Below are 6,527 nucleotides of genomic sequence, written 5' to 3' on the forward strand. Positions count from 1 at the left end.
ACTGTTTTCCTTACCAAAACTGTTGTAGTCTAATTAAGACAATAGAATATTTGTATTATGACAGTTTTTGATAGAATTTCTGTAATTCTAAAAGCCACTTTTTAATGTCCCTTTTAAAACTTTATGTTTTTTAATTCTTTAAGTGCAATCTTATTTAAATAAAGAAGTTTTTGGTTTAGTTTAACAAATACTACTTTATTATTTAAATATACAAAGTGGCATTAGTTTGGACAATTTTAATAATTTCTGGATTTGAGAAAGTATTTTCAGGGCTAGATGTACCAAGTTGATACTCTAAAGTTAGTTTTCTTGGCTGTATCATATAGTAAACACATATTTCACAATTGCAAAATTTGAACCCAAATAGAGTCCCAATCAATAGTAATTTTGTCACTCAATGTTACTATCAGTAGAGTTTCAAAAACCAGGAACAAATATTTTCATTTCTTCCTACTGCTAAAGACCAGATTTAGATATGAAGAATCTATGTTCATTAATGATATTTCAGGTGCATCTGTGTAAATTATTATCTTAAATTACAAATCTCTTCCTCCAGTTTTACAGGCTTGGAGAGGGTTCTTTCTCTACGTTTGGTTTATAATCCCCAAAGATTTTAAGGTGCAAATGCTATTCATTTCTTTACTTTCAATTTCAGTTTAAGGAGCAAATAAATCATTTTTTGCTTGACATAAAATGTTTGCTTAATTTTGATAGATTTAAAACCTTTTACTTTTATTAAGTTGATAAATTATTTAACTGTAAAATGATTCCTACACAGTAAGATTTGGCTTCATGTATAATGATAGTTTATCCACTTATTACTGTTTTCCACAGAAAAAATTGTGTAAATTCTGTATTAAAAATCCTTTTACTTAGCATAATTTTATACATAATTTTTTACATTCATCTCAGTATGGAAGTATCACATTTAAAATGAATAAAGATTACTTGGGAAAAAAAGAGACTTCTTTCTTAATGCTAGGACCTTTTGTGTGCTTTATTTTGTGGTTTTAAATATGGAGATTTCTTGTTACACTTCTTATAGCTAATGAAAAACAACCTTTGATATGATATCATTATATATTGCTGTATTATCTTTCTGTTTGGTGAGGCAACATATTCTAGGGAAGACAATATAGGCTTGGATTAGCAAAGCCTAAGTGTGGTTCTTGACTTGCCCTGTTATTGGCCACGTGGACTGTGGATCCTCTACTTCCTAATCCATAATTACCATAGCTGTGAGAATTAGGGCTAAGTAGGCTAGTTGGTGCACAAGTAATTGTGATTTTTATCATTACTTTTAATAGCAAAACCCACAATTATTTGTGCACCGACCTATAATTAGTTTATTTGGTCTGTTCACTGAAAATAATATTTTTATTAGTGCATTTGCAAATAGATTAATATTAAGTAAAATGTTTACTGTATACATTTCTTTTCTTGTTTGAACTTTGGAGTATGTTAAAAATAGATAACGAGAATCTGATTAGATGAGTAAGCACGCTTCTGTCCTGGTCTCACATTGCCTCCTTCACAGTATATCACCTGCTGTTTTAAAACATATTTTTTCTTAAAAAGTTAAGTGTAGCAATACATTTTATCTGCCAGTTAGTTATTTTATTTTAAATAATGTTTTTCATTCAGTGAGAGCATACCTTAAAGTCTTAAACATCTTGAGTTTAATAAACGTATAGTTTTGTTGTTTTTTTTTTTTTTTTTGAGACAGAGTCTTACTCCGTCACCAGGCGCCAGGCTGGAGTACAGTGGCACGACCTCGGCTCACTGCAATCTCTGCCTCCTGGGCTCAAGCAATTCTCCTGCCTCAGCCTCCTGAGTAGCTGGGACAGGCGCGCGCCATCACGCTCAGCTGATTTTTTTGTATTTTTAGTAAGAAAGGGTTTCACCATGTTGATGAGAATGGTCTCAATCTCTTGACCTCGTGATCCGCCCGCCTCGGGCTCCCAAAGTGCTGGGATTACAGGCGTGAGCCACCGCACCTGGCCAATTTTTAAATGCCTTCTTCAATAATATCTTACCAACAAAATTTTAGTTGGATTTTATGCTACAAAATTTTTTCCTTTCTGATTTATAAAGCTTGTAAATATGAATGAAAGTTTCTTCAGGATTAATAGAATTGAGATTGTAGCCATACCTCGTTTTGTTTGTCTGGAAAACTCTAATGTGTTTATTTTACACAGCATTTTCAAGAAAAAAATGTCAACTATTAAAACAAATTAAAAGAATATACATAAATAATACATATATTTTATGTAGTTTAAGTAGCAATTTGTACTTAAATAACTCTATTGAATATAAACAGAATATGTCTTTAATTTTTTCTGTATGTAATCTGATTCTTACATGACTATTCACACATATTATTCAAACATGCTGATGAGGCTGCAGGAAAAAGGGAACGCTTATACACTGTTGGTGAGGATGTAAATTAGTTCAGCCACTGTGGAAAGCAACTTGGAGATTTCACGAGGAACTTAAAACAGAGCTACCGTTCAAATAATCCCATTACTGGGTATACACCCAAAGGAAAATGGATCATCATACCAAAAAGACACATGAACTCATATGTTCATCACCCTGCTTTTCACAATTGCAAAAACATGGACTCAACCTAGGTGCCTATCAATGGTAGATTGGATAAAGAAAATGTACATAGATAGTATGGAATTCTATGAAGCAATAAAAAGAATGAAATCATCCCGCTTGCAGCAACATGGCTGGAGCTGGAGGCCATAAACCTAAATGAATTGATGCAGGAACGGGAAAGAAAGCATTGCATGTTCTCACTTATAAGTGGGAGCTAAGCATTGAGCACACATGAACATAAACATGGGAGCAATGGATGCTGTGGACTACTTGTGGGGGGAACTACCCATTGGGTACTATTTTCACTATCTAGGTGCAATATACCCATTAAATAATAATAATAATATAAATAATTTTTTTAAATGAGGAAATCTGTACCCAGTTTTTGAATCAATGCTTGCCATATTTTTAAAAACTTTATTAACTGCTGATATCTGATAGTTGGATAAATACTTCAATAGATGCACCTTCAAATTAAGAAGGAATTATATTTATCTAAAAGCATGGACTTCTGTGTAGTCCTATAAATACTGAATTTTTTGAATGAATGAGTGAAATTCATGGATTGTATACATTCTGTTTTTCTACATTATATTTTATGACATGTTGTTTTATTTTGGCATACTCTGTGTGTTCTTTCTGCATTATATTTTCCTGCACACTCCTCCCCCATTACATTTTGTTTTATAAGATTACTAAAATAAGAAATTCTGCTTTTGCATAAAACTGTATTTTAGGATGACTTCACAAGATAAAGTACAAACTAGAATAGTCACATTTAGCAATCTAAGTGGACAAATTAGAACGTTATGATGCATTCATGTATAAATTCATAAATTAAATGTGTATGGACCACTAAATTTCTAATTATCTGGTGCTGAAGGAGCAAAGTGAATAAAAAAAAAAGAGAAGTGATCACTGTCCTTGTTGAGCCTACAGTTTAGTAGGGGCAAAAACTATTAATAACAAATGATAATGTGAGGAAATGCAAGTGGAAATTTGCCATTCTAATCTGTGTTATGAAGCAGAGTACATTAAGCATAAGTGGGATATTAGAGAGTAAAAGGAAGTTGAAATTTTTATATATTATATGAATCATATTATATATAAATGTTTATGGTCCCCAGAGATGATGCTGTTAGTGTAAAATATTTCCAAAGTCATTACTTCCTTAAAATAGTTATCTTTAAACTTTTAGGACAATGATTTGGGTATTTAAATTTGTTTTCCTTCATTAAAATAAATTGTACTTTTTATATCAAAGGAAGATACATTAATCTTGGAAATAATAATAGTGAAATCACAGAGGAGAATTGGCCTGATGAAGAAATCTTAAGTGCATATTATATCTTCACTCAAAATTGGAGTAGGAACTGATGCTCAATACCTTTAGGAGGTTAGGCATTTCTTTGATACTTTACATATCTCATAGAGTTTAAAGCAGTGCATTATTTTTGGTTAAATCGATTTGTGTTTTGAATGAACACTATATGAAATATTATAATTTAAGGATCAAGTTTCAAAAAAGATTTATGTACGTAACTGACCCATTAAGGAAGAAGTGTAATGATTTACTTGGATGGTGAATGAAACAGAATATGATATTCCTTCCAAATAAAGAAATCCAAGATTTTAAACTGCTGTGATTTTTTTAAAATATAGTCTTTTAAAATTTGTTATTGACTAGCTTACATTAAGAATAAAAATAATATTCAATATCAAAGTTTTAATATTTCTATGTGGAGAATTTTGTTTGAAAAACAAAAGAAAAACATAAACGTGCGTGTGTATATATATTTTTTCGCCCTTAGGGACCAATGTTTGTGCCAGGGACAATGGTGGCTGTAAGCAACTCTGTCTTTATCAAGGAGATTCCTAGAGAACTTGTGCTTGTGCCTATGGATATTTGGCAGAGGATGGAGTTACTTGCCTAAGGCATGAAGGCTATTTGCTCTATTCAGGAAGAACAATATTAAAAAGTATACATCTTTCTGATGAAACCAATTTAAATTCCCCAATAAGGCCATATGAGAATCCACATTATTTCAAAAATGTCATAGCCTTGGCTTTTGACTATAATCAAAGAAGAAAAGGTACCAACTGAATCTTTTGCAGTGATGCACACTTTGGAAATATACAGCTTATTAAAGATAACTGGGAAGACAGACAAGTAATCGTTGAAAGTAAGTACAACAATTTAATTTTAAATAGTTTCTTGGAAATGAGCATCATTTAGATTACTAGGGAAATAATAGTGGTAATTTCATGTAACAATTACATTTACCTAGAGTTTATATTCAGGAATGAATGTGACTATATCATTTGGCCACCCTAAAATGTCAAAGAAGCAATTAACTGGTAGCATGTGTGGCACGTAAGTTATGATTATTAGCTTCTAGTCATGGAAGTTTTAATATGTTTCATCATGCTTCTTACAAGTAACTGCACTAAAACTAATGAAAAATCCTTTTTCAGTATAAAACTATTCTTATTGATTTTTTTTTCTAGTGGGGGAAATTGTATTTTTAAGAATATCTGTTTAGTAATATTCAGTTAATCATAGTTTCTCAAGCAAATATCAGAGATTAGTTTGTGTGCATATATATAATATAAATATATAGCAGCTTGAGAAAATATTATAGAAATGATCTAATATTTTTAATATTTTTATGGACATAATTATTCAAGCATAACATTCAGTGTGAATTATTTACATAATTTAGGAAACCCTTTTCCTGTCATTCAACTTTAACAAAAACCACCTTCTTATCCTCACATAGCTTCTCTCTTCTCAGTGTCTTTGTGTTATTTTTGCGTATTTCCCACTTTTCCAAGTTTACTATGCTGAGATAGATTTTTCCTTTGCTTTCTAAATTGCAAAATAATGTATAAATTTGTTGTAGAGTGTTTAAAGAGTATGGATTTAAATATGAAATTCCTGCCTCATCTCTGCCACCATCAATCCCATTTACTTACCCATAACTGACACGTGACATACCCCCAGAATTTTGGGATAAGTATGCATTTGTATCATTTTTAATTATAAAAGTGGAATGATACTAAATATATTATTCAGCTAACTGTTTTTTTTCTTACTATATGTTACAAAGCTTTTATTTTATTACATGAGGCTTCATCTTATTCCTTTGAAAGCCTGTACCTAGTTCTATACTAAAAGATAAGGTAGTTTATTAAATAATTTTAATAAAAAATATAGATTTAGATAACTCAACTATAGCTATTCAAGCCTGCGTGTGTGGTGGACATTTTCGAAGGAATGAATACAATGAGTGTGTCACTTCAAGGTAAATGACCTACTGTATGTGTTGCAAATGGTAAAAATCAAACTCTGAAGTAAAAGTTAGAAGAATAGAAGCCTTGTATCCACCACAGTAATCTTGAAAGCTCACTATTTACAGGCTTTTTTGGTGAGATGGTGGTGATATTAATGCATGTGATTTTGGAGTATTACATAATGAAATGTGTGAACATTTAGAAGATATGCTTGTTAGAGAACCAATATTTTCAAATGACATGATAAAATCATGCATAAGTAAATGATTTATTTAAAGTACAAGAGAGGTCAATGAATTTTAATGTGATAGAGGATGAAAAGTTCATCACTAGGTTTTCAGATTCCACACTGCATCTAACCTTTAAGTAACAACCACTTGTCACGTGTTGGTGTATATAAAAGAATACCCAGTTATCTGTAAAGGCCGTTATTAAAAAACTCCTCTCTTTTCCAACTACATAACTGTGTAAGGCTGGATTTTCTTCATATACTTCAACCAAAACAACACAACAGAGAGGATAAAGAAGCAGATATGAAAATCCAGCTTTTAGTAAGACAAATATTAAATATATTTGTAACATTGTAAAACAATGCTTTCTTTTAATTATTTTTGAAAAGCAATTACTTT

This window comes from Aotus nancymaae, unplaced genomic scaffold (assembly GCF_030222135.1).
Source record: "Aotus nancymaae isolate 86718 unplaced genomic scaffold, 86718_ANA_hifiasm-v0.15.2.pri h1tg000033l, whole genome shotgun sequence".
Classification (NCBI taxonomy): Eukaryota; Metazoa; Chordata; class Mammalia; order Primates; family Aotidae; genus Aotus; species Aotus nancymaae.